Raw genomic sequence first — 24,991 nt, 5'->3', positions numbered from 1 at the left:
AATCTAAAGGCATTATTAAGTAATCAGAATCATTTTCAGTAGAACCAATCCCTTTTGCAGCTCTAGGAATACCAGAGGAAGAAAAAACAGCCATGTAGGCTTGGCAAAATTATTAGTTGAGCTATTCTGTCTCTTTGTGATATAGAAAAGACAACTTGAGGACAAGAACAGAGAACCTGAAGTTCCCCTTTATAATCTTGATCTACAACTCCAGGGTAGACAATAAGACCTTGTAGGCTGCAAGAGCCTGCCTCTGTCATTATTGTCCAGTGGCTTCACCTGCTCGGGAGAGCGCCTTCCAGGCCCTAATAGCCTTTTCATCTGATTCAGAACTATTAAAAACTGGCTCCTTGAGCTCACCTAGTGATGAGTATAGGCTCCTTCTCCTAGAAACCTCCGCTGATTGATCTTTTTTCTTTTCTTTTTCCTTCTCCTTCCTTCCAATCTCTCCCCAGGTATTCTTACCTGACCTAAACTTTTCCTCAGGTTCAAGACCCTTGGAAAGGCCTGTATACTTATTTTGTGTACCATATTTTCTCTTTGCTCCTACTCTCTCTCTCCCCGCTTTACTTCTGATAGATTGTCCTGAATTTTGTCCAGAATCCGCCCTGCCTTAACCACTTGATAACATGTGAAAAGGAACAAAAGGGCTTCTAACACTAGAGAAAGTTCAAGGCCAAACATACCTTGTAAAGCTATTTTCCACTTTACTTCTGATAGACTGTCTTGAATTTCGTTAGAAAGTTCAAGGCCAGGCGTACCTTGTAAAGCTATTCCCCACTTTACTTCTGATAGACTGTCTTGAATTTCCTTAGAAAGTTTAAGACCAGACTTACCTTGTAAAGCTGTACTCACTGGTACTTCTGTTCCCCAGCTGAAAAGTTCTGAATTCATGCAGTTGAATCCTTCTCAACAGTCTGTTTTACGGGAACCTTTATTACCGTGACCCGCAGTTCTGGTTCTGGAATGAGGGATCTTCCTTGCGCCGGTCCCGAGTTTTCTTGTATTTTTTCGTCCCGGATTTCAGCACCAACTCTTACTCGCGTTCTCACGACCGGCCAGGAAAGAACACAACAAACCAGAATCTTCTGCGGCAAAACTTTATTGCTTACATCTTCAGGAGCAGGAGCGCAAAAACCCAAGCCCCAAAAACGAAAGCCCCCTTCTAACATCTTTAGGAGCCAGAGCGCGCCAGAGCGCGCCAGAGCGCCAGAGCAAGAGAGAGAATGGCGGAAACCCCGTCCCCTTTAAGGAGGAGTTATCCTTCGCTTAGGACGCATCACTCCCTGATTGGCTGCAGCCCATGGCCGAGCTGACGTCACGGGAAAGGCAGAGTACAAGTAGTGGTAAAATACCCTTGGCACATGCGCAGATTATTTGTTTACCACTTAGAACACAGGATGTCAGCGCCATCTTGTGACGGCGAATGTGGGGGCGGCTCCCAACAATACAGCATTTAATATGTTGGTAGGGTTTTTTTCCAAACTACTTTATTAATGAGCTGATGTTTCCCTTTTGAGCATACTCTTGCAGACTCCTTAGGAAATTTCTGCCTGACAGTGTGAGAAGTTAATGGACTTCAAATTGCTATTCAGCTGGCTAAGATCAAAAATTCACGTGACAGCAGATGCTGGTGAGGATGTGGAGAAAGAAGGACACTCCTCCATTGTTAGTGGGATTGCAAGCTTGCACAACCACTCTGGAAATCAGTGTGGCGGTTCCTCAGAAAATTGGACATAGTAAGACCGGAGGATGCAGCAATACCTCTCCCGGGCATATATATATATATATATATATATATATATATATACAGAAGATGTTCCAACTGGTAATAAGGACACATGCTCCACCTGTTCATAGCAGCCTTATTTATAATAGCCAGAAGCTAGAAAGAACCCAGATGTCCCTCAACAGAGGAATGGATACAGAAAATGTGGTACATTTACACAATGGAGTACTACTCAGCTATTAAAAACAATGAATTTATGAAATTCCTAGGCAAATGGATGGATCTGGAGAGTATCATCCTGAGTGAGGTAACCCAATCACAAAAGAACACACAGGATATGTACTCACTGATAAGTGGATATTAGCCCAGAAACTTAGAATACTCAAAATACAATTTGCAAAACTCATGAAACTCAAGAAGAATGAAGACCAAAGTATGGACACTTCGTCCTTTCTTAGAATTGGGAACAAAACACCCATGGAAGGAATTACAGAGACAAAGTTTGGCACTGTGACGAAAGGATGGACCATCTAGAGACTGCCATATCCAGGGATTCATCCCATAATCAGCTTCCAAACGCTGACACCATTGCATACACTAGCAATAATTTGCTGAAAGGACCCAGATATAGCTGTCTCTTGTGAGACTATGCCGGGGCCTAGCAAACACAGAAGTGGATGCTCACAGTCAGCTATTGGATGGAACACAGGGCCCCCAATGGAGGAACTAGAGAAAGTACCCAAGGAGCTGAAGGGGTCTGCAACCCTACAGGTGGAACAACAATATGAACTAATCAGTACCCCTAGAGCTCGTGTCTCTAGCTGCATATGTAGCAAACATGGCCTAGTCAGAGGAGGCCATCAATGAGAGGAGAGGCCCCTTGGCCTTGCAAAATTTATATGCCTCAGTACAGGGGAACACCAGGGCCAAGAAGTGGGAGTGGGTGGGTAGGGGAGCAGGGTTGGGGAAGGGTATAGGCGACTTTTGGGATAGCATTTGAAATGTAAATGAAGAAAATATCTAATAAAAAATGGAAAAATAAAAAATGCTATTCAGCTAGGTGTAAACATTTGCAAATCACCTGGTAGCCATAGTAATGACTTACATTATGTTTATAAAATTATATTTCCCATAAACAAAACATGTAAGAGTGTTAATCACATTACCTGTTCAATGAGCCTAGGAATTGTGTCCCACTGAATCCTTCCACACGTCATTTTCATATTTTTCTCCTATGGAAGAGAACACGCCCCTGTGAACATCCAGGCCTGGTGTAAGTAGCACCTACAAAGCTAAATCCACAGAAACTTATTCATCTTTCTCCTGAGACTCTAAAATTGTCAGATGACAGAGTTTAATGAATCTTTTTATCTGATTTCTTGCTTTTCCTATCATGGAGTTATTAGGGGTTATTATAGATAGGACACTTTCCAAAGGCTGTTCAGCAGATAAGTCAGAATATACTTTTATTTCTTTTTTTTTATCCCAATTTCCTTTATTGCTTAATGATTTAATATTTCATTTTATTCCTTGTCAGGTTTAACATTCCAATTTTGCATCATATTCTGTCAGCCCACACTGTAGGCAATTATTAAATTTGCAGGGAAAGAATGTTCTAGAAACTTGGAAATGAGGAGAAGATGAGCCATTACTCTTATTCACTTAGAGATGTTATGGCATTTAATACGTTTTAATAACAAAAGGCTTCCGTGACTGTGACCACATCAGCTCCTGGCAGCACCCCCATATGATTTCAGAGAAGATGATGGGCATCAGAGACCCTCCAAGTAGAATGTGCTTCAAACGTTGCAAAGCTAGGCACTGGGCAAAAACTGCCTCATCTTGACTGTTGACAGCATGCTGTCCAAGCTGTGAACAAACAGGACACTGGGAAGTCAATTGATTAACTTTGCAGAGTCAAGATAGGCCAGTGCTTTAATATTGCTGCTTCACAGATTAGTCTGTCAGATATTCTGGGCCTGTAGACCAAAGAAAGATGGATGCCCCAGTGTTACAGAGGAATCTTGGCTGACTGTCCAGGCAGCCAGCAGTCTTGGTCATTTCTGGAGTTTTAGATGTGGCTTGCTCTGTACTTCCTGTTTACTCTGGTAATATTTATTTTTCTCAAGTCTCTGATGGAGTGGAAAACTATATAGTTAGAATCTCACATTAAGCTGAAGTTGTTTAGGATTTGAGAAAATGGTTTAAGGTCTAAAACGTATATTTTTAGATTGGTAATACAATTTATAATAGAAAATGATTAGATCCAGAACTTTGAACTCAAGATAAGATATAGATGGAGTACTTTCTCCAAGGTTGTCAAATATAAATGAACTAGACATTGTAAATGTAATCGTACCAGATAGCTTTTGTAATTTACTGATTGTATATAGTTTATTTATGTTAGAAAGAGTCTTTTATTGGACAAAAAGAAGGAGATGTTGGGAAAATCTTTTTGTGCACTGTGTAAAGGTTGCCTTTGTATTATTCAGATGTTGATTTCTGGGCCAGCAGAGAGCTGAGTACTATCCAGACTTTGATACTGCTATTTTTTTTAAAGTGTTACCTATTTCAGTGTTTTGCAAACATCTTCTCATCATCCTCTGATTGGTTTAATAAAGAGCTGATGACCATAGCTGAGGCAGGAGAAGTAAGGAGGGACATCTGGGTAGAGATAGGAACTGTGGGAAGAACTGAGAGATGAAAGACTAGCTAGCCAGACACAGAGGAGGTTGTATGTACTGGGACTGAATTAGAGGTAATAGGCCATGTGGCAAATGTAGAATAGAATAAATATGTTAATTTAAGCAATATGAGTCACGTTGGAAATAGCCTAAGCTAAGGCCCGAGGTATGATTAAATAATAATAGTTTCTGTGTCAAACAGGACCCAATATTCTGCTGCTTACAGGAAACCCATCTCAGGAAAAAAGACAGACACTACCTCAGAGTGAAAGGCTGGAAAACAATTTTCCAAGCAAATGGTCTGAAGAAACAAGCTGGAGTAGCCATTCTAATATCGGATAAAATCAACTTCCAACCCAAAGTTATCAAAAAAGACAAGGAGGGACACTTCATACTCATCAAAGGTAAAATATTCCAAGAGGAACTCTCAATTCTGAATATCTACGCTCCAAATGCAAGGGCAGCCACATTCATTAAAGACACTTTAGTAAAGCTCAAAGCACACATTGCACCTCACACAATAATAGTGGGAGACTTCAACACACCACTTTCATCAATGGACAGATCTTGGAAACAGAAACTAAACAGGGACACAGTGAAACTAACAGAAGTTATGAAACAAATGAACCTGACAGATATCTACAGAACATTTTATCCTAAAACAAAAGGATATACCTTCTTCTCAGCACCTCACGGGACCTTCTCCAAAATTGACCATATAATTGGTCACAAAACAGGCCTCAACAGATACAAAAATATTGAAATTGTCCCATGTAACCTATCAGACCACGATGGCCTAAGACTGATCTTCAATAACAACATAAATAATGGAAAGCCAACATTCACGTGGAAACTGAACAACACTCTTCTCAATGATACCTTGGTCAAGGAAGGAATAAAGAAATTAAAGACTTTTTAGAGTTTAATGAAAATGAAGCCACAACGTACCCAAACCTATGGGACACAATGAAAGCATTTCTAAGAGGGAAACTCATAGCTCTGAGTGCCTCCAAGAAGAAATGGGAGAGAGCACATACTAGCAGCCTGACAACACATCTAAAAGCTCTAGAAAAAAAAGGAAGCAAATTCACCCAAGAGGAGTAGATGGCAGGAAATAATCAAACTCAGGGGTGAAATCAACCAAGTGGAAACAAGAAGAACTATTCAAAGAATTAACCAAACGAGGAGTTGGTTCTTTGAGAAAATCAACAAGATAGATAAACCCTTAGCTAGACTCACTAAAGGGCACAGGGACAAAATCCTAATTAACAAAATCAGAATTGAAAAGGGAGACATAACAACAGATCCTGAAGAAATCCAAAACACCATCAGATCCTTCTACAAAAGGCTATACTCAACAAAACTGGAAAACCTGGACGAAATGGACAAATTTCTGGGCAGATACCAGGTACCAAAGTTGAATCAGGATCAAGTTGACCATCTAAACAGTCCCATATCACCTAAAGAAATAGAAGCAGTTATTAATAGTCTCCAAGCCAAAAAAAGCCCAGGACCAGACAGGTTTAGTGCAGAGTTCTGTCAAACGTTCAAAGAAGATCTAATTCCAGTTCTGCACAAACTATTTCACAAAATAGAAGTAGAAGGTACTCTACCCAACTCATTTTATGAAGCCACTATTACTCTGATACCTAAACCACAGAAATATCCAACAAAGATAGAGAACTTCAGACCAATTTCTCTTATGAATATCGATGCAAAAATCCTTAATAAAATTCTCACTAACCGAATCCAAGAACACATTAAAGCAATCATCCATCCTGACCAAGTAGGTTTTATTCCAGGGATGCAGGGATGGTTTAATATACGAAAATCCATCAATGTAATCCATTATATAAACAAACTCAAAGACAAAAACCACATGATCATCTCGTTAGATGCAGAAAAAGCATTTGACAAGATCCAACACCCATTCATGATCAAAGTCTTGGAAAGATCAGGAATTCAAGGCCCATACCTAAACATGATAAAAGCAATATACAGCAAACCAGTAGCCAACATCAAAGTAAATGGAGAGAAGCTGGAAGCAATCCCACTAAAATCAGGGACTAGACAAGGCTGCCCACTTTCTCCCTACCTTTTCAACATAGTACTTGAAGTATTAGCCAGAGCAATTCAACAACAAAAGGAGATCAAGGGGATACAAATTGGAAAGGAGGAAGTCAAAATATCACTTTTTGCAGATGATATGATAGTATATATAAGTGACCCTAAAAATTCCACCAGAGAACTCCTAAACCTGATAAACAGCTTCGGTGATGTAGCTGGATATAAAATTAACTCAAACAAGTCAATGGCCTTTCTCTACAAAAAGAATAAACAGGCTGAGAAAGAAATTAGGGAAACAACACCCTTCTCAATAGTCACAAATAATATAAAATATCTCGGCGTGACTCTAACTAAGGAAGTGAAAGATCTGTATGATAAAAACTTCAAGTCTCTGAAGAAAGAAATTAAAGAAGATCTCAGAAGATGGAAAGATCTCCCATGCTCAAGGATTGGCAGGATCAACATTGTAAAAATGGCTATCTTGCCAAAAGCAATCTACAGATTCAATGCAATCCCCATCAAAATTCCAACTCAATTCTTCAAAGAATTAGAAGGAGCAATTTGCAAATTCATCTGGAATAACAAAAAACCTAGGATAGCAAAAACTCTTCTCAAGGATAAAAGAACCTCTGGTGGAATCCCCATGCCTGACCTAAAGCTTTACTACAGAGCAATTGTGATAAAAACTGCTTGGTACTGGTATAGAGACAGACAAGTAGACCAATGGAATAGAATTGAAGACCCAGAAATGAACCCAGACACCTATGGTCACTTGATCTTCGACAAGGGAGCTAAAACCATCCAGTGGAAGAAAGACAGCATTTTCAACAATTTGTCCTGGCACAACTGATTGTTATCATGTAGAAGAATGGGAATCGATCCATACTTATCTCCTTGTACTAAGGTCAAATCTAAGTGGATCAAAGAACTTCACATAAAACCAGAGACACTGAAACTTATAGAGGAGAAAGTGGGGAAAAGCCTTGAAGATATGGGCACAGGGGGAAAATTCCTGAACAGAACAGCAATGGCTTGTGCTGTAAGATCGAGAATTGACAAATGGGACCTAATGAAACTCCAAAGTTTCTGCAAGGCAAAAGACACCGTCAATAAGACAAAAAGACCACCAACAGATTGGGAAAGGATCTTTACCTATCCTAAATCAGATAGGGGACTAATATCCAACATATATAAAGAACTCAAGAAGGTGGACTTCAGAAAATCAAATAACCCCATTAAAAAATGGGGCTCAGAACTGAACAAAGAATTCTCACCTGAGGAATACCGAATGACAGAGAAGCACCTGAAAAAATGTTCAACATCCTTAATCATCAGGGAAATGCAAATCAAAACAACCCTGAGATTCCACCTCACACCAGTCAGAATGGCTAAGATCAAAAATTCAGGTGACAGCAGATGCTGGCGTGGATGTGGAGAAAGAGGAACACTCCTCCATTGTTGGTGGGATTGCAGGCTTGTACAACCACTCTGGAAATCAGTCTGGCGGTTCCTCAGAAAATTGGACATAGTACTACCGGAGGATCCAGCAATACCTCTCCTGGGCATATATCCAGAAGATGCCCCAACTGGTAAGAAGGACATATGCTCCACTATGTTCATAGCAACCTTATTTATAATAGCCAGAAGCTGGAAAGAACCCAGATGCCCCTCAACAGAGGAATGGATACAGAAAATGTGGTACATCTACACAATGGAGTACTACTCAGCTATTAAAAAGTATGAATTTATGAAATTCCTAGCCAAATGGATGGACCTGGAGGGCATCATCCTGAGTGAGGTAACCCAATCACAAAGGAACTCACACAATATGTACTCACTGATAAGTGGATATTAGCCCAAAACCTAGGATACTCAAGATATAAGGTACAATTTCCTAAACACATGAAACTCAAGAAAAATGAAGACTGAAGTGTGGACACTATGCCCCTCCTTAGAAGTGGGAACAAAACACCCATGGAAGGAGTTACAGAGACAAAGTTTGGAGCTGAGATGAAAGGATGGACCATGTAGAGACTGCCATATCCAGGGATCCACCCCATAATCAACATCCAAACGCTGACACCATTGCATACACTAGCAAGATTTTATCGAAAGGACCCAGATATAGCTGTCTCTTGTGAGACTATGCCGGGGCCTAGCAAACACAGAAGTGGATGCTCACAGTCAGCTAATGGATGGATCACAGGGCTCCCAATGGAGGAGCTAGAGAAAGTACCCAAGGAGCTAAAGGGATCTGCAACCCTATAGGTGGAACAACATTATGAACTAACCAGTACCCCGGAGCTCTTGACTCTAGCTGCATATGTATCAAAAGATGGCCTAGTCAGCCATCACTGGAAAGAGAGGCCCATTGGACTTGCAAACTGTATATGCCCCAGTACAGGGGAACGCCAGGGCCAAAAAGGGGGAGTGGGTGGGCAGGGGAGTGGGGGTGGGTGGGTATGGGGGACTTTTGGTATAGCATTGGAAATGTAAATGAGCTAAATACCTAATAAAAAAATGGAAAAAAAATAGTTTCTGTGTCATTAGTGGGAGCTGGAACCTCAAGGCAGTCCGATGTCCGTCATCTCTACCTGTTCCTCCTCCCTCCCTGGTTCCTTTCATTCCCACTCTCAGCCTCTGATTCTTCAGAACTGGGGCAGCTCTGACCCTGGTCCCCTGTGCTAATTTAGATAGTCTCATCATTCATATGCTGGAGGAGAAGCAGGAGCCCACAGGCGACAACACACAGCCAACCAAGAAGTCTAGCCAATGGCGTGGTTGAATCTCAGGCCTAAACCTGTGCTGCTGCACATGAGAGTCTCACAGCAGGAAACAGAACAGATCGGCCTGGCCCAAGCAAGAAGTTGTACCTTTGGTGGGGGGGTAGGTGTGGAAATTTGGTTGGATGGGGCAAAGTTCTTATTGCAGAAGAACTGATAAGGTAATAGCCACAGGAAGCCAACAGCCAGCAGTCAGGACAAAGCCACTTCTGCAGTTTCTGCTCCTTCCCTGGCCTCTTGGACAGGCACAACATCCCATCTGAAGTCCTTCTTCAATACCAGGATCCCTGTGCTCCAACCCAGATCCATTTCTTCCTCTCTTTCCCCCCAGAAAGGAGCTAGCCTCCCAGGGATATCTTCTGATCATGGCTTAACAAGTTACAATAAGATCAGGTACAAATCCTCAGTCCCAAGGCAACCCTGTAGGATGGAGAGGGTCTCAAGAGTAGGCAAGGGAATCAGAGGCATCCCACTCCCACTGTTAGGAGTCCCAGAAGACCACTAAGCTACCCAACCATAACATTACGCAGAGGACCTAGCACAGCCCTATGCAAGCTCCATGGTTGCTGGTGCTTCAGTCTCTGAACCAATATGAGCCCTACTTAGATGATTCTGTGGGCTGTGTTATGGTGTCCTTGACCTCTCCTACAATTCTGCCACTCCCCCTCTTCATGGAGTACCCAAGCTCCGCCTAATATTTGGCTATGAGTGTCTGGAACTGCTCCCACCAGAGGCTGACAGGTGCCTCTCTGATGATAACTGGATTAGGCATAGATCTGTGAGCATAGTAGAATGTCATTAGGAATCATTTCATTAAACTTTTTTTGGCAAGTTGTGTTTGGTTCTATCTTAGATCTTCAGGCTATCCAGCCTCTGGTTTCTGGCCGTCCAGGCAATGTAGAATGTGGGCTCCTTCTTATGACATGGGCCTCAAGTTGACCATTACCTCATTAGTTGACCATGACCTCATTAGTTGACCATTCCACGTGTTCTGCACCACCATTATCCCAGAATATGTTGCAGGCAGGAAAAACTGTAGGTCAATATGGCAGTTTCTCACAACATTTGGAATTGATTTACCTCAAAACCCAGCTATACAACTCCTGTGCATATACCTAAAGGATGTTCCATCATACCATAATGACACTTGTTCAACTATGTTCATAGCAGCTTTATTCATAATACCCAGAAATTGGAAACAAGCTAGATGCCCCTCAACTGTAGAATGGATAAAGAAAATTGGTACATTTACACAGTGGAGTACTACTTAGCTGTTAGAAGAAAAAAAAAAATGACACCATGAAATTTGCAGTCAAATGGATGGAACTAGAAAAAAAAATCGTCCTGAGTGAGGTAACGCAGATCCAGAGAGACAAACATGTACTCACTTATGAGTGGCTATTAGCTGTTAAGTAAAGAATAATCACACTACAATCCACAGACTCAGGGAAACTAAGTAACAAGGAGGTCTCAAGGGAAGACACATGGATCTCCCAGGGAAGGATAAATAAACAGATTTGATGGGAGTGTGGGGGAATGGAAACAAGAGGACTCAGGTTCGGGGGAAGGATGGAGTACTGGGAGAGATAACTGCAATTTGGGGGCATTTGGGAGGGTGATGTGGAAAGCTAGTGCAGTAGAAACTCCCTGGAATCCACTAGCGTAACCCTGGGGAAGACTCCTAGTAACAGAGGATGTGGAGCATGAAGTAGCCATGTTCTGTAACCAGGTAAGGCTTCCTGCTGTGGGACTAGGTAGGACAGAAACTTCTAATGACAAGGAGAAAATGCTTTAGGGGAACACAGAGGCATATTGAGCACAATTTGTCACCTTTATATGATGGCATAAAGTGTAAGAGAAAGTTTTTCAATAGTGGTCCCAGAAAAGGTTTAAGGACAATAATGAAGCAGGAATATAAATTAATAATATGGAAGCTGAAGGAGAGTGATTGTGTCGCAAGAAACATGGGCAACATTGTGTATACTTTCTATCCTGTGAGGATACAAGTTACATCTTTGGGCTAGAACGCTAGTCCTCACAACACAGCAAATCTGCCAGCATCCTGAACCTAGACTTGTAAGTCTCCAAAGCTATGGACAAATTTTTATTGTTTATAAGTTGAAAACTTATGTATAGTCATACAAATGTGTTCATATATAATTATTGATATGTAATTCTTATGTTTCAAATGTGTTAATCTTGTAATCCTGAGCACATGCAATCCTCCTGTCTCTGCCTTCCAAGTAGCTGGGTCATAGCCACATGCCTCAACACAAAGCTAACAGCTTAGGGTGATTTTGCTACAACACCTGTATCATGCAGAGTCCCCTAGAGAAGTAGAAGTGATAGACTATACATATATTATATAGGGGGATTTACTAAAGTGGCTGGCTTACATAATAAGTACTAGGTTCTCGAATGGTGACCATCTGCACCCTAGAGAGGCTTAGAACTCTGGTAGCTGCTTAGTCCATGATGTTCAATACCTAGCAGTTCCAATCTGGTGTTGAAGGCCTAGAAGATTCCTGGAGAGTTTCTTGTCTTCAACACACATTGGAAGGCTTGAAGAAGCTAAAGTCTGATGCCATCAAAAGATGGTAGCACCATCAGCAGAGCCAGGTAGATGCTTACACCAGGAAGAAGCAGAGGCAAAAAGGCAAGGTGTGTGCCACCACGCCCGGCCCAGCAGTCAAAATTTAACATCACCCTGAGCAGCGGTGGCACATGCCTTTAATTCCAGCTCTTGGGAGGCAGAGGCAGGCAGATTTCTGAGTTTGAGGCCAGCCTGGTCTACAGAGTGAGTTCCAGGACAGCCAGGGCTACAGAGAGAAACCCTGTCTCGAAAAACAAAACAAAACAAAACAAAACAAAACACCCTAAACAAAGAATAAAAGATTTAACATCACTGCAGCTTAAACTTATTAAGACACAAGACTTTCAGCTAATCAAGGTTTTAATGGCCCCTTATAGATATGCAAAAATACAGGACTTGGTCAAAGATGAGTATAAAAATGTGATATCTACACATAATGTGGCCAACACTTCTTAAAGCAGCTGCTTACTTTTAATGTTTGAGACTTGGAGTTTAAGTCGGGAGAAGATGAGGTAAGGGAAAGATGAAGAAACCCAGGCTCAGGGGAGGGTGTGGAGAAGGGTGGCATCCACTGGGACTCATACATATATGTCTTGTGGGGATTTACTATATATATATATACACACACACATATATTCAGTTGGGTCATTTACTCAGGGAACATAGCAAGACAGAGACAATATAGGCTTTGTAACTAGGGTCATAGAGAGGATTCCTCATAAATGTTAGCTGAACAGGCTGTTGAAGAGTAGATACATAGACACAAATTCAATGCAGCCATGCAGCCACCCTTGGCTTTCTGAGTGGGGATGAGCATCTCAGGACGCCCTCACTTGCACTCATGACAGTGCCATCCTTACATGTTCTATATACTTGTCCTCAGCCCATTTGATCTCCTGGATCATCTGAGGACAGGATCTGGATCCAACATTTCAGCCTGTGGACTTTCAGTTCACGGCCCATGTAGGCTGCATGTCCAACTGCAGGTCTCACTTATCCTGGTGGAACAAGGGCTATTGGAGCTGGCCATTGATGTTACAGTTACTGCAAATACCTTCTTCCAGCAGGATGAGAAAAACGTCACTCAGAGCCCTGATGACTCCAAGCCTTGTCTACCAGTTAGGGCTAGTATGAGCAATGAAGGAGGTGGCGGAATGGGAGCCCAGAGGTATGGATATGATGATTAAACAATCAGAGTGATCAGCATCCATTGCATGTACAGCCATGTGGTGGGGACAGCTTCTCTTTCCCCTCAGAGGGAAGTACCTATAGATAAAACCCATAATATCTAAGCCCAGATCTTTGTTTAACGACCAGGAGTCAGCATCTAGAAGTTATCCCTGTCTAAGTGGATCTTGGCACAGAGGAAGGAGACTACCATATGACCAAGAACAAACGCCTGGTAGCGAGGCCAGCAAAGAGAAACAGAGCTCTGAATTCTTTTCCACCACCAATTAGAGTGACAGAGGGCCATCTGCTCACATATGTTATGAAATACTGATCCAGAATAGTTTTGATACATGTATATTCAGTTTTGATACATGTATAAAAAGGCTGATTACTTGGAATAACATAGCAAGACTTTCTGGACTCGCCAGTGGTTAAATAAAGACAGACTTATTAATCTTTATTCCAGCCAGGCCTTTAGCTAAAGGCTCTCAGATAGCTCACTCAGTCCTCCTCCTGCTCGGTAACTCCTTCTCAGTGAAGTCAACTTCAGACAGGAGGAGGACAAAGGTCCTGGTCCTGACCACACCATGCAGCTTCCAGCTATTGTTTCATGCTTACCAGCCCTGCTTAACCTGATCTGGGGTATGGTCTCTTCTTTCCTCCTCTACCTGCCAGGTTCCAAGCATACCCTTTGCCCATCTTTCCCTTACTAATCCTAAGATCATTTCCATCTCAGAATGCCTTCCTTCCCTCTGGCACATAGGAATTCCTAGAAAACAGTCAGGTAAATTCAGAGTGAGCTATCTGAGAGCCTTTAGCTAAAGGCCTGGCTGGAATAAAGATTAATAAGTCTCTTTGTCTTTATTTAACCACTGGCGAATGACTCCAGAAAGTCTTGCTATGTTATTCCAAGTAATCAGCCTTTTTATACATGTGTCAAAACTGAATATACATGTATCAAAGCTAAATATGATTCCCATGTTGTAATGGTAGGTGCAAGCTAGACATGGATTGCAAGACTAATGTTAAGTCAGATTCTACCAAGCTCTGCTCCCCAGAGAGACACGCAGGTGACTGTATGCCTCGTTGTCTGAGGAAGTGCCTCAGTTTCTCAGGAACTGAAAGGCACACAAAATATACCAGGAGTTTCAGGGAGATGTGCATGAGGACATGCAAGCCAGGGGAAGGGGGAATCAGTACTACTCCAGCTGATCTCAGGACAAAATTTCTGGGGTTCAGATATAGTACCTCAACCCCACTCATATTTGGGGCCAGATCCCTAGGTCCCATGGCTCCCTGACTCCACATCTCCCCACTTTCATTTTATGAAGGGGACGTATCATTATAGTCATCAGCCTCTGGGTTGGGAATAGTTTGGTATTAAACCAGAACCTAGTTGTTAGTGACTTTGGCAATGTTGCTGAGTTGCTGTTTTAGAAATTGGATGAAACAGGAATCAAAGAGGAGGAAGGCCCCAGTGGCCAGTACAGGGCCAAGGAAGGTAGGAAGACAAGCTACCAGAGGGCTTGAGTACCATGGTGTGGAGGTACTTGGATTATAACAAGTTCAGAGATGTGGCAGAAGATCCTTAAATACATGTATGCTTTGTTGAACTAGCCCAGACTCATTAACATAGAAACAGCATTTCTTCCCTTGGACAACTCTGCTCAACTGTCAGAAGGCTGGAAGCTCTCCTGTTTTGTAAAGCAAGCCCCACTAGGGAGGTTATCTGCAGTTAAAGGGACTAGCGGCTGTCCAAGGCAGAAGCCACGGTCTGGTCAAGCTTGTCCTGGAAGTCAACAGTCAGGTGGTGTCTTTGAATGCTATTGCATTGGCTCCCATGGCACTTAGTGAGACTGTGAGACATAGTCCAAGAAGATCTAAACCTCCCTTTTGGTCCCCTCTCAGCTATAAAGCAAGTTCTTCTGGCTCATAGACATAAACCTGGGGAACAATCGTTAAAGGAGTGCAGAGACCTTGAAAAGGGGGGCTAACACAGGAAGTTGTAATGTTGTTGCACCAGAGAAAGGCAGGAGAGTTAACACACATTGACTTGGTGACTGTGAGGTTCTAAGAACACATAGGGTGGGAGCTCCACTCTTTGACACTCACTACTTGATCTGCCTGCAATCATAGCCTTCGAATTCTGAGAAGGGAAGCAAGGCAGGAATAGCTGCGGGGGTCCTCGAGGGGGCGGTGGGTGGGGGGGAACGTCAGGCACCATGACCGTGTCTAAAACAGAATCTCAGAAGACATCTTTGATGAGACAGCTCTATTTAATGGAGAGAATGAAGGATATTTAGACCACTGGAGAGTGGGGAGGGGTATTTGGGGTGAGAGTACCTCAAAGGCTGTTAACTGGGTACATAAGGAGGAATTCCTGGTGCTGCAGACATGACCTCATAAGGTACCAGGGTAGGAGGGAGAAGTCCTAATTCTTCTAAACTCAGAAAGAAATCTCTGGGTTTTGGACACACCTCGAACCCACTCTTACTTTAGGATGGCTCCCAGAGTCCCACGGATACCTGGCCACACACTTAAAGAAGTCATAGAGAAGAAGAGAGAGAGGATGAGAGATTAAGCAAGCAAGGCTAAAAGGGCCTAGCTCCAGTAAACTCTAAAAGGAGATAGGACATTGTGGGGCTCACAAATCTGCAGTTATGGAAGCACTTATCGAGTGGGTCTAATCAAAGGTGGCCCGGCTTGATAAAGAGTCACATGCAGAGAATTTGTGATGAATAAGAAAAACACACAAGTATAGAGGCTTTGTGAATATTAGAATCAACTCAGGTTTCAATATGTGTTGGGAAAACCCGAAGCTGACTTGATCAGCAGCCAGCCCCACACAACACTCTTCACAAAGGACACTACATATCTTTGTGCATATTTTCAGATCTATTTAACTCCTGAATCTTCTGGGGCAGAGTCTTGGTCCAGAACTGCAGCCTTCTTGCCTTCAGTGCTTGGCCCACAGCAGTCTGAATGTCCAGCTGTAGATACTTCTCATCTTGGTTCAGCATGGGCCAGTAGGGTAGACCTTCACTGTTGGGGTTCCTGTGGATAAGCCACCAAGAAAAGAAGGGTGAGGTCACTCTGGTCCCATGTTTTGGGTCATGGCAATGAAACAAGGAAGACAGTGGTTAAGGGGACTAGTGAGAAAGGAGTCGTGATACGCACATACAAGTGTCACTTGCTAGTTTCTGCTTCATGTGGGGGAAGACTACATGAGCTCTTTTATGTCTCCCTCTATGAGGCAAGATCTAAAGAGCAGTACCACAACACTATACCCCACCAGCTCAGAAACCGTGAGATGACCAGTACCTGACAACTACAAAGTATTCATATAAATGGGTTATTGTGTAGAGAAGACTCCATCTTGTGATCAAAGTCATGCATGCTAAGAAAGTCACCATCTAAAATTGAGCCCGAGTTAGAGACCCACAACCGACATGTGGGGCAAGAGGTGTGTTCTCACCCATGTCTTGCAAAGTTGGCCCAGTACTTCATCATCCTCTGATTCAGCAGCTTCTCCTCCTTAGTGATGTCAACTAGACCCATGAGAAAGACAAAAACCCAAGCATATGCCATCTCACACAACACTCACAATCTCAACTCTTGTTGGACCTCAAATTATTGGTTTGCTGCCTCACTTCTTCATTATCCAGTAGCAAGATCCATATGAGCCTCTAACTGAATTCCTGCCCCAGTGTGCTGTTAGATCCTCTATCACAGGCTAGACTGGGAAGGGTGCAGATTCTAAACTGGTTATAAATTTTTGGGCCATGATATTTGATTTTGTCCTCTCCCAGAATCCTAGATTTTCTCAAATGAACTGAGACCTCAGCAGTTACCCAGAAAATCATCTGGGACCTCATTCAGTTAAAATAATAATAATAATTAATAATAATAATAATAATAATAATAATAATAATAAAGTAGTAATAAAGACTCACGTTTCATCCCAAAAAGCATGGACCCAAAGACAAAAGGAACCTCATCTTCGTGGTCAGCGTTCACGTGGGGTGGCCTGACATCCTTGAGGAAGCTGGGTTGATGTTGGAATTCATAGAAGTAGACAGGGGCATGGGAACCTGGAGGAGGGACAAAGTGACACAGTGGCCCCTCACCTAAATTTTTTTTTCTGATTCATATGTGGTGATTAAAAAGTTACCAGGAATCACAAAAGTTAGATGGGAGAGGGAGCCCCAAGCACGAGCACTAGAAATGGAAAAGCCCTTGGCTAATCAGTGCCCCTGGCCTTCCCAGCTCGGTGGCTTTGTTAAGTCAACAGAGTCTCAGCAACCCATTTTCTTTCCTGTACCCTGATTTCACTCTCTTAAACTAGACATGAGGAGTCTAACACTAACACTCCCCAGTGCTTGCCAATGACCCCCATCTCTAACCTGCTCCCCTAAGCCTTGAAACAGATGAACTCACTCTGAAAATGTGCTACTTGGAGTGCAGGGATCACAAACATGAAATCTCCCATCATCTCTGTGAACTGTATTTGGAGGGTCTGGGCATCCTCAGTGTCCCCCATGTACTCTTCCATTAGCAGGTCACTACACTCAGGAGGCAGCATCTACACCAAGGAGAGCAGGAACAATGAAATTGGCATATTGTGGATTGGGTAGGCAACCACCTTCAGTATTAGGAGAATGGTGCCTGGGGTGACATAGGGTAAAAAGATTCATGATCTGATTTAACCCCATACCAAATCATACACATATACTGATTTTATTAGTAGGGATGCTGTCAGAGGAGGTATGAAGGATCTGACTATTTGGACAGGACCAGAAACATCTCACCAGTTCTGCTGTTGTATTCTTCAGAACAGCCTGCAGGTTCTCTCTGGTTATTTGCTTTATTGTCTGAGCAGAGCCCATGACCTGGAAAGCAGAAGACAGGCTTAAGTGTGGGGTCTGGTGGACTTGGATTAAAGATGTATTGTGTTTCCACCAATACGTCTGCTTAGCGTATGAGTCTCCAGCCTCCCAAAGGATTGGAATTGCACCTCACCCTGGGGATTGTCCAACCATACTCATCATTGTTGACACCAATGATGCTGGGAACAGGGTGAAAATCCTCAGATTCCAACAACTCTTTGGGATGCTTGGGTAGGAACTCTCCGTCCGCCACAGCAGGAATCAGTATGAAGACCTGTGAGGTATTAGAGGCCAATGCTGAGGGTTAATAAAATAAATATCCTGATGTCTACTGAGTCACCTCCAACTTTTTCTCAATTCTCACTAGTTTCAGGGAGATCTGCTCACCCTGGGGGAGAATCTACACTTAGATTAGCCTATCTTGTATTCATTTTACACACAGAACTGAAAGAACACAAAGGCATAAAGATGAGCTATTTGGTTCAGAATCCCACATCATGTACAGCAGGTTCTCCCAGACACACAATTCTCCCAACCTTGTTAATAGCCAGAATCTCTGCTTCACTCTTGCCTCTCAGACAGCGCACCAGGGCCTCTGAGTCCATGGCCTTGCATCCAGAGAGCTTGGCCACCGTCTGCAAAGGGAATGAGGCAAGAAGGAGAGTTCTCAGTTTCAAGTCGATGCTGTTGTGCCTAATTCCCACACTGTAGCGTGTGTTGTGTGGATTGGAATAAATACATGTTGTTCCCATTGTGCAATTGGTCAAAGGTGACAGCAGGCATCAGGATCCTTTCTACCCACACACCTGTTCTTTTTGTTTAGAGTAGTTTTGTTTTCTCCATTGACCTTCCTCTATTTTATATATGAGGGAAGGAGTAAGTCTGTCAAGGATTGTACATGAAGATTAGAGGACAAAATACCAGTCTTCCCGTCCCCCTTATTTGGCAGGCTGTCTTTTCATTTTTGTTGCCTAGACTACCTAAGCTGGTCTGTGATCATCCAGAGGCTCTCTTATCTCTGGCTCCCATGCAACCAGAGGAACATATAGTTTACCATTACATGTTACTAGGCCTTTGGAGATTCTGGGTGTTTGAACTTATGTCCTCAGGCTTGCACTCCAAGCACTTTTAAAAATCAATGAAGCAGCTACCAAGCACATGCTTACTTCTTTTGCCAATGATAGAAGCTTCAACGACTAGTTTGCTGGTCAGATAGCGTAGTCACTCAGTATGAAGTAGAGGTGAGTAGATACTAACCGCTGAGTTTCTCTGAAATGATTGGCAAGAAACTACCTTCCATGGTCCTTGATTTTCCCAATGAACAGAACACCAAAGTACCAGAATATAAAGACTGAGCGGCAGTGTTGGAGCACTTACAGTGGAGACCATCTCAGAGGTGTTGGAGATAAGGTAAGGCAGCAGGGCCACCCCACTCTCTATGATGGCACCATGGAAGAGCCCTTGGGACATGGGGGACACAACAAGTGAAGACACACTTGTGCCACCTGCAGACTCGCCAAAAATTGTAACCCGGTCACGGTTGCCACCAAAGTGGGCGATATTCTGCTGGACCCAGCGTAGGGCAGCCACTTGGTCCAGGTATCCCCAATTGCCTCTGGCATGCTGGTCCCCAGTGCTGAGAAGTGGAAGGGACATGGATCAAAGGACTGTCTAGGTTGTGATCAGCAAATCATTTCCCAACCCAGCCCCAGACTTACCTGAAGAAACCCAGGACACCCAGGCGGTACTGGATAGTGACCACCACCACATCCTCAGTGGCTGCCAGCACGGATCCATCATACATGGAAGCCATGCCTGCAACCAGTCCACCACCGTGGATCCACACCATCACCTGGAGAAGTCAAGAGAGATGCCAGGAGGCTCCTAGCCTGCCCAAGCTCTCTAGTCTGCTTACTAGAATATCAACTGCTGTGCTTCTGTGCAGCTACAGAAATACATAAAAATCATCAGGACTTCAGGGCCTTGGGCACAGCCTGGGCCTCTAGTAGCTTCTAGTCCCAATTCTCACCATGTGTTGCACTTTGAATTAATACTTCTATGTATAGAGTGATGTCATCATTACTCAGAGTCTTCACAGTAGAACAAAGGGGGGTGTATCCATGGATATTTCTCCAGATTAAAAATGAAAAGGATCCTCAACCATCATTGTCACAACAGATCATCCAAAAGTATACGTTTGGGTGACCTCCGTGTTGAGGTCTTGAGCCCCTAAGTGATTCTGCAGATCAGGAGTTGTAGAATGGGTTCTGGTTTTATCAAGAGCTAGAGCCTTTGATGGTTTGGTGGTCTAGTGCTCTTTGTCCCGTACCCAGGTTTCAACTGCCTTCTTTGACCCAAGTAAAGTAAGAGGTCCATCAGGTTCATCAGGTTCTGCAATGGAACTCAGGTTGCTTTTGTCCCTTCTAATCTTCTTGAAAAAATGCCCTCTCCCCACTCTGACCATATCTTGACACTCACAGGCAGGCTAGAGCCCTCCTGGGCATGGGCTGGTGTGTAGATGTTGATTGAGATACAGGCAGTCCTCGGACATAGAGAAGGGAAACAGGTTCAGTTTCATCTCCTTCAGGCCCTCTGGATACAGTAGTTCAAGATTTTGCAGACACCTAATGAAAAGAGCAGACAGACATTCCAAGACATGAATGGTGATCCAAACCCCATGTGAGTCTGCAGATTTTTATCTCAGCCACATTCAGCTGCTTCTCCTCATGGTGCCTGTGAACACATATCCTCTCTCTAAGTCCTTTCCACCCAATGAAAAAGCCGCAGGGCCTGTGAAAGCTGTGTCGGGGCCAGATTATTAGGGAGACTGCCAGTCGTGTGGACCCTGGGTTATCTTTCTGAGTCTGGGATAGAGAAACATCTAGATGTCAATATGGAAATGAATGGCTGTCTGTACTGACATTCATGGGATTGTATTAGAATAAAAAAGTGAGCTAAGCATTAGCAGGCAAGCAAGCATTTTCTAGTCTCTGTTCCTGGGTATGTCTGTGATGTGAGCAGTTCCTGTAGTTTTGATTCTCTGTGCTTACCAAAGGGTGGATTGTAATCTGGAGCCTCTAATAGTGGCTTTCTCCCCTATCTTGCTTTTATCAGTACTTTGTTACAGCAACAGAAAACAAATTAAGGTTGAAATATTGGAGTGTTGGACTCATACAGCTACCAGAGGATTCAGTGGACAATGCTGCCTTAAAGGGTAGTGAGTAGTCCTTCATCGCAAGTGCAGACTCTCAGGGAACTTCTTTTGCCTGAAGTGTCTCCAGTGGGAATTAATTATATACACGTGTTTCCTGGTTAATGGCACTTGGCCCAATAGGTTGTCATAGTGACCATGAGAGTGGGGTTAGCACGGATTGATCATTGTTGCACTCCTCAGTTACCTGAAGTTTATTCTTCTGGATTCAGGGATGACCAATGCCTAATAGGTCACATTAACTCATGCCTGGAGATCCCTCCTACTGAGACACAGACACCAGGCTTAATTTTAATCTGTGAACAATTTTATCTTTGTTCTTCTCAACAGAGCCTGCAGTTCAATATCATCCTGGGTAGAGTGGGCAGACCTTGGAAACTGCTACCAACAGGGAGGCACCTGCCACATAAACCCTGGGCAGCATGCCTGTATCTGCCATGCTGCATATGCAGGAGGTTCTGTGAGACAGCTCAGAATGAGAGTGCTTTCAGACCTTGCCACACTGCGGTTTGTGCCAGGATGGAACAACGGCTACTCCTGCTTCTGTGTGCCTGGATACCAAGGAAGGCATTGTGACTGGAACATGGATAAATATGTTTCTTACCCCTGTGTGATTGGTGCTGTATGCCTCAATATATAGGAAGATACGCATGTGTCTGTCCTCAATAGTATTTTGGTATAAACTGAGTTGGAAATTCCTGACTGTGGATCCCAGCCATTTCTATATGGAGCCACAAGTCAGGATGCTCTTGGGGCTCACATCTGTGACTATGCACCTGGATTCCTTGGAGATCACTGTGAATCCAACTTTGAATGTGCCGCTCAATCATATCTGCATGGAGATCTATGTATGGATAGTGGAAACAACACAGTGTCTGCAGAAGTACTGGATTCACAGGGACACATTGTGAGACCTTGATGCCTCCCTCCCTCTGTGTTGGCCAAAGCCTTGTCACAATAAAACAACCCGTTAAGACACTGTTGACATCTATATTCATCACTTCTGGCCTGGATACACAGATGTCCTTTGTGAGACAGACATAAATGAAACTAGTAGCAACCCCTGCCAATTTAGGGGGGAATGGTCTGAGCTGTTCTCAAAAGATCTATTCAGACATATTGCAGGCCTGCCTTCCTCCTTGGGGCTGCAGGCTATGTTTGTTTCTGTCAACTTGGATTCACAGACAGAAGCCTAGAATAACTGTCCTCTGGAAGGCTTCACCCAGCAGCTGATCAAAACAGATGCATAGACCCACAGCAAACATTAGCTGGAGCTTGAGAAGTCTTGTAGAAGAGTTGGGGGAAGAATTGAAGAATTCAGAGAGGATAGGGACTCCACAAGAAGACCAACAGTGTGAACTAACCTGGAGTTTTGGGCACTCTCAGAGATTAAACCACCAACCAAAGAGCATACAAAGGCTGGACCTAGGTCCCCTGCACATTTGTAGCAGATGTACAGCTTGGTCTTCATGTGGGTCCCCCAAAATGAAAGCAGGGCCTTACCCTGACTTCATTGCCTGTGTCTGGATCCTACTCCCCTCTCCCCTAACTGGGCCAGTTTGTCTGGCCTCAGTGGGAAAGGATACACATAGTCCCGCAGTGGCACGAGGTGCCAGCATGGGTTGCTTCATTGTAAGGGACCTCCCCCTTCTTCGAGGTGAAGAGGAACTACATAAGGGGGCGCTGGGAAGAGAGGGGGAACTGGAATCCAATGTAATATGAAAAAATAAATTAATGGAAAAAATAGTACCTGCATCTAGCTCCCTATGAGTGCCAAGTTCTGATTCAGAAGCCTGGCCTAGTTGTTCTACTCAACCTTAGCACAGCACCAGAAAAACCCATGGGGCACTCATCCCCAAAGAGAGAAAACTGCTGTGTCACTGAGATGGATGAGACCCTTCAGCATGGCCCAGAACCCAGAACACAGTCTGCCTGAAACCCTCTGGGACCCATAACTTACATGGCCGGATGTGCAGTTCCATCTCTCACACCACTCCATGGTTCAGGGGCCTCAGGAGGTGCAAAGCGCAGTGGTCCTACAGGAGGCTTGGCAAAGGGGATTCCCAGGAAGGCGTGGACACCAGATTTAGTGTCCTTCACTTGGACGAGCCTGCCTCGGACCTGGCCAGTGTGTGTGTTTCTGATGGGGTTGGCCTCTGGTGAGTTGTGACCTGGTGGAGAGATGCCATCTGGGTTAGTTTTCTGTAATCAGATGCCAGCAGATTGTGAGATTCCCATCTCATTGTTACCAGAGCACAGGAGAAAGGAACCCAAGCTCCCCCACCCCAGGCCCCAAGTGCCCGCTCAGTTTACCTGTGGGGTATGAATGTGGGAGTTACCCTATCTCTCAGGACCAGAAACCTTTCCTATTACCCCTTTGAAGGGTCCCAGAGCATTTCTCTGGTTAAAGAGGTCACAGACTCAGAGCCCTTTGGCCACATGAATTCATGATTATTAGCACTGTTATCCAAAGCTCAGTAGTAGTTACAGTCATAGCCAGACACTGAGGAGGGAAAAATACCTGCACATTTTTTCCTTGAATTCCCTGCTATTCTCTCCAGAGCTCCTAATACTAAACTGTCTCTTCACTATAGAGTGATCTTAGATGTCTCTGGCCCTCTAGATCCACAAAATGTGTGTGTTTTTGTTGAAGAATTGGTAGGCACATTTCTCATACTTTTATCCTCAAGCTGTGGGACATGACCATTGGAAAACACATATTTCCATGCTCATAGGAATTGAGAAACCACTCAAAAGCAACATTACAGTTAGGAAGTTGTAATGAAAATAAACGCATGTCCAGGTGATTCTAATACCATCAGAAATATGGTGTTTCAATGGTCATGACCCACAGGTTGAGAACCTCGATGCCTCATTTTCATCAGCCCTACCTTCCATGCCTTCCCTCCCAGAGGACCTCAGCTCCAACAAGCAGAACTTGGCAGCTCTGACTCCAGTCATTGCCCCATGCCTGTTTAGTGAGCCTCACCCTGCACGTGGATGTGGAGAAGCAGGAGCCCAAAAAGCACAGCATCCAGCCAGCTAGGCAGTTGGTTCCGTGGCATGGCCAGCTCTCCTGTTCTGAGTCTGTGCTGCTAGGAGGACCACATTTCACAAACAGGAAGCAGACTGTGTAAGTCTTGCTCAGGCTGGTATTTAAACCAAAATATGTAGGTGGGGGAACCTGTGGTCGATCAAAGTTCTCCTTGTAGGAGACGTGATTAGGGAAAAGTGATAGGCGCCAACGGCCAGGAGTCAGGGCAAAGTCACCTCTGCTGTTTCTGCTCTTTCTTTGTCCCTATGGAAAGGCACATCATGAATTCTGGAACTCATCTGGGATACCAGAAACCCTGTCCCCTCACCTGAGCAGAGAGCTGTAACAAGAGAAGCCAAATGGCTTCTATGAGAAGGTTACAGTAAGATGTCACAGGAGAGATGGGCAAATGCATGCACTTTGAGTGTGGCCTGCATCCTTAAAACATCTGAGCTTTGAAGACTCAGTTTACTGAGCCTGCTTCCAGGGTCCCTGGACCCTACAATCATTTTAGGATCTGCATGGACCCTCTCCCCATTAGGTCACCCTTGTTTCAGCAAGACACACTGACATTCTGGTGCTTTTAGAGTCCCCAGCCCCTGTTCTCTCCACTGTTATGATGTGTCTCCTCTAGTGGCCAGCTCCTGCCAAGATCAACTTCACACTCACTCAGCCAATTAACAAATCACTGTGTTTGCCTTTACTTTGCTCCTGGGCATATGCGTGTGTGGGTGCTCCCAGGCCATCTATGGCTCATATATGGAGGTGAAAGGAGAATTCGTGTTAAGTCCATCTTCTCCTTCCATCGTGCCAATCTCAAGGTGGAACTCAGCT

At 43.9% G+C, this 24,991-nt stretch overlaps 2 pseudogenes; one reads left to right on the top strand and one right to left on the bottom strand.

Moving 5' to 3' along the window:
* The window catches only part of Gm6831 (predicted gene 6831), a 32,210-nt pseudogene extending 7,960 nt beyond the window's left edge, over positions 1-24,250 (bottom strand).
* Positions 21,460-22,312, top strand: Gm18475 (predicted gene, 18475; annotated as a pseudogene).

Source organism: Mus musculus, chromosome 8 (assembly GCF_000001635.26).
Source record: "Mus musculus strain C57BL/6J chromosome 8, GRCm38.p6 C57BL/6J".
Lineage (NCBI taxonomy): Eukaryota > Metazoa > Chordata > Mammalia > Rodentia > Muridae > Mus > Mus musculus.
The sequence above is the reverse complement of the archived record's forward strand: the minus strand, read 5'-3'. Positions and strand labels throughout refer to the sequence as shown.